We start from the raw sequence: 16,095 nt of genomic DNA, 5'->3' as shown, positions 1-16,095 counted from the left end.
TGCGGTTTATATGTATTCTTCTATCCACCTGCACACTTGTCTTTCACATCTTCAATTCTCCACTCTGTATCCTTATACTTTCACCAAACACTCTGTGACTGTTCTTGCTCTACTGTAGCAACCCATTTAGCAGTCTGTGCTAATCCATTCACTGCACTAACATTGAAGCACTTATAAAATCAGTCAGGCACTCTCCTTACAGAACTGTAATCATGTAGTCAGTACCCAAGTACTTATGCAGAAGAGTAGGCCTTAGGACATGAACTGCTTTAAACCCCTATGCAGTATATATGCATTCTTCTATCCACCTGCACACTTGTGTTTCACATCTTCAATTCGCCACTCTGTATCCTTATACTGCCACCAAACACTCTGTGACTGTTCTTGCACTATTGTAGCGACCCATTTAGCAGTCTGTGCTAATACATTTACTGCACTAACATTCAAGCACTTATAATACCAGTCAGGCCTTCTCTTTACAGAACTGTAATCATTTAGTCGGTACCCAAGTACAGATGCAGTGAAGTAGGCCTTAGGACATGAACTGCTTCAAACCTCTATCCAGTATATTTGTATTCTTCTATCCATCTGCACAGTTGTTTTTCACATCTTCAATACTCTATTCTGTATCCTTATAATTCCACCAAACAATCAGTGTCTGTTCTTGCACTACTGTAGTGACCCATTAGGCAGAGTGTGCTAATCCATTCACTGCACTAACACTCAAGCACTTATAAATTCAGTCAGGCACTCTCCTTACAGAACTGTAATCATTTAGTCAGTACCCATGTACAGATGAAGTCTAGTAGACCTTAGGACATGAAGTGCTTCAAACCCCTACCCAGTATTTATGCATTCTTATATCCAGCTGCACACTTGTGTTTCACATCTTCAATTCTCCACCCTGTATGCTTATACTTCCACCAAAGACTATGTGACTGTTCTTGCACTACTGTAGGGACCCATTTAGCAGTCTGTGCAAACCCATTCACTGCACTAACACTCAAGCACTTATAAATTCAGTCAGGCACTCTCCTTACAGAACTCTAATTATTTAGTCAGTACCCAGGTACTGATGCAGTGAAGTAGACTTAGGATATGAAATGTTTGAAACGCCTATCCAGTACATATGCATTTTTCCATCCACCTTCACACTTGTGTTTCGCATCTTCAATTCTCCACTCTGTAGCCTTATACTTCCACCAAACACTCTGTGACTGTTCTTGCACTACTGTAGTGACCCATTTAGCAGTCTGTGTTAATCCATTCACTGCACTAACACTCAAGCACTTATAAAATCAGTCAGGCACTCTTCTTACAGAACTGTAATCATTTAGTTAGTACCCAAGTACAGATGCAGTGAAGTAGGCCTTAGGACATGAAGTGCTTCAAACCCCTACCCAGTATTTATGCATTCTTATATCCAGCTGCACACTTGTGTTTCACATCTTCAATTCTCCACTCTGTATGCTTATACTTCCACCAAAGACTATGTGACTGTTCTTGCACTACTGTAGCGACCCATTTAGCAGTCTGTGCTAATCCATTCATTGCAATAACACTCAAGCACTTATAAATTCAGTCAGGCACTCTCCTTACAGAGCTGTAATAATTTAATCAGTACCTAAGTACGGATGCAGTGAAGTAGGCCTTAGGACATGAACTTCTTTAAACCCCTATCTAGTATATATGCATTCTTCTATCCACCTGCACACTTGTGTTTCACATCTTCAATTCTCCACTCTGTACCTTATACTTCCACCAAACACTCTGTGACTGTTCTTGCACTACTATAGGGACCCATTTAGCAGTCTGTGTTAATCCATTCACTGCACTTACACTCAAGATGTTATAAATTCAGTCAGCCACTGTTCTTACATAACTGTAATCATTTAGTCAGTACCCAAGTACAGATGCAGTGAAGTAGGCCTTAGGTCATGAAGTGCTTCAAACCCCTACCCAGTATATATGCATTCTTCTATCCACCTGCACTCTTGTGTTTCACATCTTCAATTCTCCACTCTGTATCCTTATACTTCAACCAAAGACTTTGACTGTTCTTGCAGTACTGTAGTGACCCATTAAGCAGGCTGTGCTAATCCATTCACTGCACTAACACTCAAGCACTTTTAAATTCAGTCAGGCACTCCTCTTACAGAACTGTAAAAATTTAGTCAGTACTGAAGTAGTGATACAGCGAAGTAGGCCTTAGGACATAGACTGCTTCAAACCCCTATCTAGTATATATGCATGCTTCTATCCACCTGCACACTTGGGTTTTACATCTTTAATTCTCCACTCTGTATCGTTATACTTCCAACAAAAACTCTTTGACTGTTCTTGCACTACTGTAGTGACCCATTTAGCAGTCTGTGCTAATCCATTCACTGCACTAACACTCAAGCACTTTTAAATTCAGTCAGGCACTCTCCTTACAGAACTGTAATCATGTAGTCAGTACCCAAGTACTTATGCAGAAGAGTAGGCCTTAGGACATGAATTGCTTTAAACCCCTATCTAGTATATATGCATTCTTCTATCCACCTGCCCGCTTGTGTTTCACATCTTCGATTCTCCACTCTGTATCCCTATACTTCCACGAAACACTCTGTGTCCGTTCTTGCACTACTGTAGTGACCCATTTAGCATTCTGTGTTAATCCATGCACTGCACTTACACTCAAGCACTTATAAATTCAGTCAGGCACTCTCCTTACAGAGCTGTAATAATTTAATCAGTACCTAAGTACGGATGCAGTGAAGTAGGCCTTAGGACATGAACTTCTTTAAACCCCTATCTAGTATATATGCATTCTTCTATCCACCTGCACACTTGTGTTTAACATCTTCAATGTTCCACTCTGTATCCTTACACGTCCACCAAACACTCTGTGTCTATACTTGCAGTACTGTAGTGACCCATTTAGCAGTCTGTGCTAATCCATTCACTGCACTAACACTCAAGCACTTATAAATTCAGCCAGGCATTCTCCTTACAGAACTGTAATAATTTAGTCAGTACCCAAGTCTGATGCAGTGAAGTAGACCTTAGGATATGAACTGTTTGAAACGCCTATCCAGTACATATGCATTCTTCTATCCACCTGCACACTTGTGTTTCGCATCTTCAATTCTCCACTCTGTATCCTTATACTTCCACCAAACACTCTGTGACTGTTCTTGCCCTACTGTAGTGACCCATTTAGCAGTCTGTGTTAATCCATTCACTGCACTAACACTCAAGCACTTTTAAATTCTGTCAGGGACTCTCTTTACAGAACTGGAATCATTTATTCAGCTCCCAGATACTGATGCATCGAAGTAGGCCTTAGGACATGAACTGCGTTAAACCCCTATGCAGTCTGTATGCATTCTTCTATCCACCTGCACACTGTGTTTCACATATTTAATTCTCCACTCTGTATCCTTATACTTTCACCAAAGACTCAGTGACTGTTCTTGCACTACTGTAGTGACCCATTTAGCAGTCTTTGCTAATCCATTCACTGCACTAAAACTCAAGCACTGATAAATACAGTCAGGCACTCTCCTTACAGCACTGTAATTATTTAGTCAGTACCGAAGTAGTGATGCAGCGAAGTAGGCCTTAGGACATGAACTGCTTCAAACCCCTATCTAGTATATATGCATTCTTCTATCCACCTGCACACTTGTGTTTCACATCTTTAATTCTCCGCCCTGTATCCTTATACTTCCACCAAAACGCTGTGACTGTTCTTGCACTACTGTAGTGACCCATTTAGCAGTCTGTGCTTATCCATTCACTGCACTAACACTCAAGCACTTTTAAGTTCAGTCAGGCACTCCCTTACAGAACTGTAATAATTTAGTCAGTACCCAAGTACTGATGCAGCAAAGTAGGCCTTAGGACACACACTGCTATAAACCCCTATGCAGTATATATGCATTCTTCTATCCACCTGCACACTTGTGTTTCACATCTTCAACTCTCCACTCTGTATCCTTATACTTCCACCAAACACTCTGTGACTGTTCTTGCACTACTGTAGTGACCCATTTAGCAATTTGTGCTAATCCATTTACTGCACTAACATTCAAGCACTTATAAAATCAGTCAGGCAGTCGCCTTACAGAACTGTAATCATGTAGTCAGTACCCAAGTACTGATGCAGCAAAGTAGGCCTTAGGACATGAACTGCTTTAAACCCCTATGCAGTATATATGCATTCTTCTATCCACCTGCACACTTGTGTTTCACATCTTCAATTCTCCACTCTGTATCCTTATACTTCCACCAAACACTCTGTGACTGTTCTTGCACTACTGTAGTGACGCATTTAGCAGTCTGTGCTAATATATTCACTGCACTAACACTCAAGCAGTTATAAATTCAGTCAGGCACTCTCCTTACAGAACAGTAATTATTTAGTCAGTACTGAAGTAGTGATGCAGCGAAGTAGGCCTTAGGACATGGACTGCTTCAAACCCCTATCTAGTATATATGCATGCTTCTATCCACCTGCACACTTGGGTTTTACATCTTTAATTCTCCACTCTGTATCCTTATACTTCCAACAAAAACTCTTTGACTGTTCTTGCACTACTGTAGTGACCCATTTAGCAGTCTGTGCTAATCCATTCACTGCACTAACACTCAAGCACTTTTAAATTCAGTCAGGCACTCCTCTTACAGAACTGTAAAAATGTAGTCAGTACCAAAGTACTGATGCAGCGAAGTAGGCCTTTAGGACACAAACTCCTTTAAACCCCTATGCAGTTTATATGCATTCTTCTATCCACCTGCACACTTGTCTTTCACATCTTCAATTCTCCACTCTGTATCCTTATACTTTCACCAAACACTCTGTGACTGTTCTTGCTCTACTGTAGCGACCCATTTAGCAGTCTGTGCTAATCCATTCACTGCACTAACATTCAAGCACTTATAAAATTAGTCAGGCACTCTCCATACAGAACTGTAATCATGTAGTCAGTACCCAAGTACTTATGCAGAAGAGTAGGCCTTAGGACATGAATTGCTTTAAACCCCTATGCAGTATATATGCATTCTTCTATCCACCTGCACACTTGTGTTTCACATCTTCAATTCTCCACTCTGTATCCTTATACTTCCACCAAACACTATGTGACTGTTCTTGCACTACTGTAGGGACCCATTTAGCAGTCTGTGCTAATCCATTCATTGAACTAACACTCAAGCACTTATTTATTCAGTCAGGCACTCTCCTTACAGAACTGTAATCATTTAGTCATTCCCCAAGTACTGATGCAGCGAAGTAGGCCTTAGGACATGAACTGCTTTAAACCCCTATGCACTATATATGCATTCTTCTATCCACCTCCACACTTGTGTTTCACATCTTCAATTCTTCACTCTGTATCCTTATACTTCCAACAAACACTCTGTGACTGTTCTTGCACTACTGTAGTGGTGCATTTAGCAGTCTGTGCTAATCCATTCACTGCACTAACACTCAAGCACTAATAAATTCAGTCAGGCACTCTCCTTACAGAACTGTAATTGTTTTGTCAGTACCAAAACAGTGATGCAGCGAAGTAGGCCTTAGGACATGAACTGCTCCAAACCCCTATCTAGTATATGTGAATTCTTATATCCACCTGCACACTTGTGTTTCACATCTTTAATTCTCCACTCTGTATTCTTATACTTCAACCAAACACTCTTTGACTGTTCTTGCAGTACTGTAGTGACCCATTAAGCAGTCTTTGCTAATCCATTCACTGCATTAACACTCAAGCAGTTATAAATTCAGTCAGGCACTCTCCTTACAGAACAGTGATTATTTAGTCAGTACTGAAGTAGTGATGCAGCGAAGTAGGCCTTAGGACATGGACTGCTTCAAACCCCTATCTAGTATATATGCATGCTTCTATCCACGTGCACACTTGGGTTTTACATCTTTAATTCTCCACTCTGTATCCTTATACTTCCAACAAAAAATCTTTGACTGTTCTTGCACTACTGTAGTGACCCATTTAGCAGTCTGTGCTAATCCATTCACTGCACTAACACTCAAGCACTTTTAAATTCAGTCAGGCACTCCTCTTACAGAACTGTAAAAATGTAGTCAGTACTGAAGTAGTGATACAGCGAAGTAGGCCTTAGGACATGGACTGCTTCATACCCCTATCTAGTATATATGCATGCTTCTATCCACCTGCACACTTATGTTTTACATCTTTAATTCTCCACTCTGTATCCTTATACTTCCAACAAAAACTCTTTGACTGTTCTTGCACTACTGTAGTGACCCATTTAGCAGTCTGTGCTAATCCATTCACTGCACTAACACTCAAGCACTTTTAAATTCAGTCAGGCACTCCTCTTACAGAACTGTAAAAATTTAGTCAGTACCAAAGTACTGATGCAGCGAAGTAGGCCTTAGGACATGAACTGCTTTAAACCCCTATGCAGTATATATGCATTCTTCTATCCACCTGCACACTTGTGTTTCACATCTTCAATTGGCCATCTGTATCCTTATACTGCCACCAAACACTCTGTGACTGTTCTTGCACTATTGTAGCGACCCACTTAGCAGTCTGTGCTAATACATTTACTGCACTAACATTCAAGCACTTATAATACCAGTCAGGCACTCTCCTTACAGAACTGTAATCATGTAGTCAGTACCCAAGTACAGATGCAGCAAAGTAGGCCTTAGGACATGAACTGCTTTAAACCCCTATGCAGTATATATGCATTATTCTATCCACCTGCACACATGTGTTTCACATCTTCAATTCTCCACTCTGTATACTTATATTTCCACCAAACATTCTGTGACTGTTCTTGCACTACTGTAGCGACCCATTTAGCAGTCTGTGCTAATCCATTCACTGCACTAACATTCAAGCACTTATAAATTCAGCCAGGCCTTCTCTTTACAGAACTGTAATCATTTAGTCGGTGCCCAAGTACTGATGCAGTGAAGTAGGCCTTAGGACATGAACTGCTTCAAACCTCTATCCAGTATATATGTATTCTTCTATCCATCTGCACACTTGTTTTTCAAATCTTCAATACTCTATTCTGTATCCTTATAATTCCACCAAACACTCTGTGACTGTTCTTGCACTACTGTAGTGACGCATTTAGCAGTCTGTACGAATCCATTCACTGCACTAACACTCAAGCACTTATAAATTCAGTCAGGCACTCTCCTTACAGAACTGTAATTGTTTTTTCAGTACCGAAGTGGTGATGCAGCGAAGTAGGCCTTAGGACATGAACTGCTCCAAACCCCTATCTAGTATATGTGAATTCTTATATCCACCTGCACACTTGTGTTTCACATCTTTAATTCTCCACTCTGTATCCTTATACTTCAACCAAACACTCTTTGACTGTTCTTGCAGTACTGTAGTGACCCACTAAGCAGTCTGTGCTAATCCATTCACTGGATCAACACTCAAGCACTTATAAATTCAGTCAGGCACTCTCCTTACAGAACTGTAATCATTTAGTCAGAACCCAAGTACTGATGCAGCGATGTAGGCCTTAGGACATGAACTGCTTTAAACCCCTATCTAGTATATGTGCATTCTTCTATCCACCTAAACACTTGTGTTCCACATCTTCAATTCTCCACTCTGTATCCTTATATTTCCACCAAACACTCTGTGACTTTTTTTGCACTACTGTAGGGACCCATTTAGCAGTCTGTGCTTACCCATTCACTGCACTAACACTCAAGCACTTATAAATTCAGCCAGGCCTTCTCTTTACAGAACTGTAATCATTTAGTCGGTACCCAAGTACTGATGCAGTGAAGTAGACTTAGGATATGAACTGTTTGAAACGCCTATCCAGTACATATGCATTTTTCCATCCACCTTCACACTTGTGTTTCGCATCTTCAATTCTCCACTCTGTAGCCTTATACTTCCACCAAACACTCTGTGACTGTTCTTACACTACTGTAGTGACCCATTTAGCCGTCTGTGTTAATCCATTCATTGCATTAACACTCAAGCACTTATAAAGTCAGTCAGGCACTCTCCTTCCAGAACTGTAATCCTTTAGTCGTTAGCCAAGTACTGATGCAGCGAAGTAGGCCTTAGGACATGAACTGCTCCAAACCCCTATCTAGTATATGTGAATTCTTATATCCACCTACACACTGGTGTTTCACATCTTTAATTCTCCACTCCTTATCCTTATACTTTAACCAAACACTCTTTGACTGTTCTTGCAGTACTGTAGTGACCCATTAAGCAGTCCGTGCTAATCCATTCACTGCATTAACACTCAAGCACTTATAAATTCAGTCAGGCACTCTCCTTACAGAACTGTAATAATTTAGTCGTTAGCCAAGTACTGATGCAGCGAAGTAGGCCTTAGGACATGAACTGCTCCAAACCCCTATCTAGTATATGTGAATTCTTATATCCACCTGCACACTGGTGTTTCACATCTTTAATTCTCCACTCTGTATCCTTATACTTCAACCAAACACTCTTTGACTGTTCTTGCAGTACTGTAGCGACCCATTTAGCAGTCTGTGCTAATCCATTCATTGCAATAACACTCAAGCACGTATAAATTCAGTCAGGCACTCTCCTTACAGAGCTGTAATAATTTAATCAGTACCTAAGTACAGATGCAGTGAAGTAGGCCTTAGGACATGAACTTCTTTAAACCCCTATCTAGTATATATGCATTCTTCTATCCACCTGCACACTTGTGTTTCACATCTTCAATTCTCCACTCTGTGTCCTTATACTTCAACCAAAGACTCTTTGACTGTTCTTGCAGTACTGTAGTGACCCATTAAGCAGGCTGTGCTAATCCATTCACTGCATTAACACTCAAGCACTTATAAAGTCAGTCAGGCACTCTCCTTACAGAACTGTAATCATTTAGTCGTTAGCCAAGTACTGATGCAGCGAAGTAGGCCTTAGGACATGAACTGCTCCAAACCCCTATCTAGTATATGTGAATTCTTATATCCACCTGCACACTGGTGTTTCACATCTTTAATTATCCACTCAGTATCCTTATACTTCAACCAAACACTCTTTGACTGTTCTTGCAGTACTGTAGTGACCCATTAAGCAGTCCGTGCTAATCCATTCACTGCATTACCACTCAAGCACTTATAAATTCAGTCAGGCACTCTCCTTACAGAACTGTAATCATTTAGTATTTACCCAAGTACTGATGCAGTGAAGTAGGCCTTAGGACATGAAGTGCTTCAAACCCCTACCCAGTATTTATGCATTCTTATATCCAGCTGCACACTTGTGTTTCACATCTTCAATTCTCCACTCTGTATGCTTATACTTCCACCAAAGACTATGTGACTGTTCTTGCACTACTGTAGCGACCCATTTAGCAGTCTGTGCTAATCCATTCATTGCAATAACACTCAAGTACTTATAAATTCAGTCAGGCACTCTCCTTACAGAGCTGTAATAATTTAATCAGTACCTAAGTACGGATGCAGTGAAGTAGGCTTTAGGACATGAACTTCTTTAAACCCCTATCTAGTATATATGCATTCTTCTATCCACCTGCACACTTGTGTTTCACATCTTCAATTCTCCACTCTGTACCTTATACTTCCACCAAACACTCTGTGACTGTTCTTGCACTACTGTAGTGACCCATTTAGCAGTCTGTGTTAATCCATTCACTGCACTTACACTCAAGATGTTATAAATTCAGTCAGGCACTGTTCTTACATAACTGTAATCATTTAGTCAGTACCCAAGTACAGATGCAGTGAAGTAGGCCTTAGGTCATGAAGTACTACAAACCCCCACCCAGTATATATGCATTCTTCTATCCACCTGCACTCTTGTGTTTCACATCTTCAATTCTCCACTCTGTATCCTTATACTTCAACCAAAGACTCTTTGACTGTTCTTGCAGTACTGTAGTGACCCATTAAGCAGGCTGTGCTAATCCATTCACTGCATTAACACTCAAGCACTTATAAATTCAGTCAGGCACTCTCCTTACACAACTGTAATCATGTAATCAGTACAAAAGTATTGATGCATCGAAGTAGGCCTCAGGACATGAACTGCTTTAAACCCCTATCTAGTATATATGCATTCTTCTATCCACCTGCACACTTGTGTTTCACATCTTCAATTCTGGACTCTGTATCCTTATACTTCCATCGAACAATCTGTGACAGTTCTTACACTACTGTAGTGACCCATTTAGCCGTCTGTGTTAATCCATTCACTGCACTAACACTCAAGCACTTATAAAATCAGTCAGGCACTCTTCTTACAGAACTGTAATCATTTAGTTAGTACCCTAGTACAGATGCAGTGAAGTAGGCCTTAGGACATGAAGTGCTTCAAACCCCTACCCAGTATTTATGCATTCTTATATCCAGCTGCACACTTGTGTTTCACATCTTCAATTCTCCACTCTGTATGCTTATACTTCCACCAAAGACTATGTGACTGTTCTTGCACTACTGTAGCGACCCATTTAGCAGTCTGTGCTAATCCATTCATTGCAATAACACTCAAGCACTTATAAATTCAGTCAGGCACTCTCCTTACAGAGCTGTAATAATTTAATCAGTACCTAAGTACGGATGCAGTGAAGTAGGCCTTAGGACATGAACTTCTTTAAACCCCTATCTAGTATATATGCATTCTTCTATCCACCTGCACACTTGTGTTTCACATCTTCAATTCTCCACTCTGTACCTTATACTTCCACCAAACACTCTGTGACTGTTCTTGCACTACTGTAGGGACCCATTTAGCAGTCTGTGCTAATCCATTCACTGCACTTACACTCAAGATGTTATAAGTTCAGTCAGGCACTGTTCTTACATAACTGTAATCATTTAGTCAGTACCCAAGTACAGATGCAGTGAAGTAGGCCTTAGGTCATGAAGTACTACAAACCCCCACCCAGTATATATGCATTCTTCTATCCACCTGCACTCTTGTGTTTCACATCTTCAATTCTCCACTCTGTATCCCTATACTTCAACCAAAGACTCTTTGACTGTTCTTGCAGTACTGTAGTGATCCATTAAGCAGGCTGTGCTAATCCATTCACTGCATTAACACTCAAGCACTTATAAAGTCAGTCAGGCACTCTCCTTACAGAACTGTAATCATTTAGTCGTTAGCCAAGTACTGATGCAGCGAAGTAGGCCTTAGGACATGAACTGCTCCAAACCCCTATCTAGTATATGTTAATTCTTATATCCACCTGCACACTTGTGTTTCACATCTTTAATTCTCCACTCTGTATTCTTATACTTCAACCAAACACTCATTGACTGTTCTTGCAGTACTGTAGTGACCCATTAAGCAGTCTATGCTAATCTATTCACTGCATTAACACTTAAGCAATTATAAATTCAGTCAGGCACTCTCCTTACAGAACTGTAATCATTTAGTCAGAACCCAAGTACTGATGCAGCTATGTAGGCCTTAGGACATGAACTGCTTTAAACCCCTATCTAGTATATGTGCATTCTTCTATCCACCTAAACACTTGTGTTTCACATCTTCAATTCTCCACTCTGTATCCTTATACTTCCACCAAACACTCTGTGACTTTTTTTGCACTACTGTAGGGACCCATTTAGCAGTCTGTGCTTACCCATTCACTGCACTAACACTCAAGCACTTATAAATTCAGTCAGGCACACTCCTTACAGAACTCTAGTTATTTAGTCAGTACCCAAGTACTGATGCAGTGAAGTAGACTTAGGATATGAACTGTTTGAAACGCCTATCCAGTACATATGCATTTTTCCATCCACCTTCACACTTGTGTTTCGCATCTTCAATTCTCCACTCTGTAGCCTTATACTTCCACCAAACACTCTGTGACTGTTCTTACACTACTGTAGTGACCCATTTAGCCGTCTGTGTTAATCCATTCACTGCATTAACACTCAAGCACTTATAAAGTCAGTCAGGCACTCTCCTTCCAGAACTGTAATCCTTTAGTCGTTAGCCAAGTACTGATGCAGCGAAGTAGGCCTTAGGACATGAACTGCTCCAAACCCCTATCTAGTATATGTGAATTCTTATATCCACCTACACACTGGTGTTTCACATCTTTAATTCTCCACTCTGTATCCTTATACTTCAACCAAACACTCTTTGACTGTTCTTGCAGTACTGTAGTGACCCATTAAGCAGTCCGTGCTAATCCATTCACTGCATTAACACTCAAGCACTTATAAATTCAGTCAGGCACTCTCCTTACAGAACTGTAATAATTTAGTCGTTAGCCAAGTACTGATGCAGCGAAGTAGGCCTTAGGACATGAACTGCTCCAAACCCCTATCTAGTATATGTGAATTCTTATATCCACCTGCACACTGGTGTTTCACATCTTTAATTCTCCACTCTGTATCCTTATACTTCAACCAAACACTCTTTGACTGTTCTTGCAGTACTGTAGCGACCCATTTAGCAGTCTGTGCTAATCCATTCATTTCAATAACACTCAAGCACGTATAAATTCAGTCAGGCACTCTCCTTACAGAGCTGTAATAATTTAATCAGTACCTAAGTACGGATGCAGTGAAGTAGGCCTTAGGACATGAACTTCTTTAAACCCCTATCTAGTATATATGCATTCTTCTATCCACCTGCACACTTGTGTTTCACATCTTCAATTCTCCACTCTGTATCCTTATACTTCAACCAAAGACTCTTTGACTGTTCTTGCAGTACTGTAGTGACCCATTAAGCAGGCTGTGCTAATCCATTCACTGCATTAACACTCAAGCACTTATAAAGTCAGTCAGGCACTCTCCTTACAGAACTGTAATCATTTAGTCGTTAGCCAAGTACTGATGCAGCGAAGTAGGCCTTAGGACATGAACTGCTCCAAACCCCTATCTAGTATATGTGAATTCTTATATCCAGCTGCATACAGGTGTTTCACATCTTTAATTCTCCACTCTGTATGCTTATACTTCCACTAAAGACTATGTGACTGTTCTTGCACTACTGTAGCGACCCATTTAGCAGTCTGTGCTAATCCATTCATTGCAATAACACTCAAGCACTTATAAATTCAGTCAGGCACTCTCCTTACAGAGCTGTAATATTTAATCAGTACCTAAGTACGGATGCAGTGAAGTAGGCCTTAGGACATGAACTTCTTTAAACCCCTATCTAGTATATATGCATTCTTCTATCCACCTGCACACTTGTGTTTCACATCTTCAATTCTCCACTCTGTACCTTATACTTTCACCAAACACTCTGTGACTGTTCTTGCACTACTGTAGTGACCCATTTAGCAGTCTGTGTTAATCCATTCACTGCACTTACACTCAAGATGTTATAAATTCAGTCAGGCACTGTTCTTACATAACTGTAATCATTTAGTCAGTACCCAAGTACAGATGCAGTGAAGTAGGCCTTAGGTCATGAAGTACTACAAACCCCCACCCAGTATATATGCATTCTTCTATCCACCTGCACTCTTGTGTTTCACATCTTCAATTCTCCACTCTGTATCCTTATACTTCAACCAAAGACTCTTTGACTGTTCTTGCAGTACTGTAGTGACCCATTAAGCAGGCTGTGCTAATCCATTCACTGCATTAACACTCAAGCACTTATAAAGTCAGTCAGGCACTCTCCTTACAGAACTGTAATCATTTAGTCGTTAGCCAAGTACTGATGCAGCGAAGTAGGCCTTAGGACATGAACTGCTCCAAACCCCTATCTAGTATATGTTAATTCTTATATCCACCTGCACACTTGTGTTTCACATCTTTAATTCTCCACTCTGTATTCTTATACTTCAACCAAACACTCATTGACTGTTCTTGCAGTACTGTAGTGACCCATTAAGCAGTCTATGCTAATCTATTCACTGCATTAACACTTAAGCACTTATAAATTCAGTCAGGCACTCTCCTTACAGAACTGTAATCATTTAGTCAGAACCCAAGTACTGATGCAGCTATGTAGGCCTTAGGACATGAACTGCTTTAAACCCCTATCTAGTATATGTGCATTCTTCTATCCACCTAAACACTTGTGTTTCACATCTTCAATTCTCCACTCTGTATCCTTATACTTCCACCAAACACTCTGTGACTTTTTTTGCACTACTGTAGGGACCCATTTAGCAGTCTGTGCTTACCCATTCACTGCACTAACACTCAAGCACTTATAAATTCAGTCAGGCACACTCCTTACAGAACTCTAATTATTTAGTCAGTACCCAAGTACTGATGCAGTGAAGTAGGCCTTAGGACATGAACTGCTTCAAACACCTATCCAGTATATATGACTTCTTCTATCCACCTGCCCGCTTGTGTTTCACATCTTCGATTCTCCACTCTGTATCCCTATACTTCCACGAAACACTCTGTGTCTGTTCTTGCACTACTGTAGTGACCCATTTAGCAGTCTGTGCTTACCCATTCACTGCACTAACACTCTAGCACTTATACATTCAGTCAGGCACTCTCCTTACAGAACTCTAATTATTTAGTCAGTACCCAAGTACTGATGCAGTGAAGTAGGCCTTAGGATATGAACTGTTTGAAATGCCTATCCAGTACATACGCATTCTTCTATCCACCTTCACACTTGTGTTTTGCATCTTCAATTCTCCACTCTGTATCCTTATACTTCCACCAAACACTCTGTGACTGTTCTTGCACTACTGTAGTGACCCATTTAGCAGTCTGTGTTAAATCCATTCACTGCACTAACACTCAATAACTTATATATTCAGTCAGGCACTCTCCTTACAGAACTGTAATCATTTAGTTAGTACCCAAGTACAGATGCAGTGAAGTAGGCCTTAGGACATGAAGTGCTTCAAACCCCTACCCAGTATTTATGCATTCTTATATCCAGCTGCACACTTGTGTTTCACATCTTCAATTCTCCACTCTGTATGCTTATACTTCCACCAAAGACTATGTGACTGTTCTTGCACTACTGTAGCGACCCATTTAGCAGTCTGTGCTAATCCATTCACTGCACCAACACTCAAGCACGTATAAATTCAGTCAGGCACTCTCCTTACAGAGCTGTAATAATTTAATCAGTACCTAAGTACAGATGCAGTGAAGTAGGCCTTAGGACATGAACTTCTTTAAACCCCTATCTAGTATATATGCATTCTTCTATCCACCTGCACACTTGTGTTTCACATCTTCAATTCTCCACTCTGTGTCCTTATACTTCAACCAAAGACTCTTTGACTGTTCTTGCAGTACTGTAGTGACCCATTAAGCAGGCTGTGCTAATCCATTCACTGCATTAACACTCAAGCACTTATAAAGTCAGTCAGGCACTCTCCTTACAGAACTGTAATCATTTAGTCGTTAGCCAAGTACTGATGCAGCGAAGTAGGCCTTAGGACATGAACTGCTCCAAACCCCTATCTAGTATATGTGAATTCTTATATCCACCTGCACACTGGTGTTTCACATCTTTAATTCTCCACTCTGTATCCTTATACTTCAACCAAACACTCTTTGACTGTTCTTGCAGTACTGTAGTGACCCATTAAGCAGTCCGTGCTAATCCATTCACTGCATTAACACTCAAGCACTTATAAATTCAGTCAGGCACTCTCCTTACAGAACTGTAATCATTTAGTATTTACCCAAGTACTGATGCAGTGAAGTAGGCCTTAGGACATGAAGTGCTTCAAACCCCTACCCAGTATTTATGCATTCTTATATCCAGCTGCACACTTGTGTTTCACATCTTCAATTCTCCACTCTGTATGCTTATACTTCCACCAAAGACTATGTGACTGTTCTTGCACTACTGTAGCGACCCATTTAGCAGTCTGTGCTAATCCATTCATTGCAATAACACTCAAGCACTTATAAATTCAGTCAGGCACTCTCCTTACAGAGCTGTAATAATTTAATCAGTACCTAAGTACGGATGCAGTGAAGTAGGCCTTAGGACATGAACTTCTTTAAACCCCTATCTAGTATATATGCATTCTTCTATCCACCTGCACACTTGTGTTTCACATCTTCAATTCTCCACTCTGTACCTTATACTTCCACCAAACACTCTGTGACTGTTCTTGCACTACTGTAGTGACCCATTTAGCAGTCTGTGTTAATCCATT

The sequence above is a fragment of the Lissotriton vulgaris genome, chromosome 8 (assembly GCF_964263255.1).
Source record: "Lissotriton vulgaris chromosome 8, aLisVul1.2, whole genome shotgun sequence".
NCBI classification, from domain to species: domain Eukaryota; kingdom Metazoa; phylum Chordata; class Amphibia; order Caudata; family Salamandridae; genus Lissotriton; species Lissotriton vulgaris.
Note: the sequence above shows the minus strand (reverse complement) of the source record.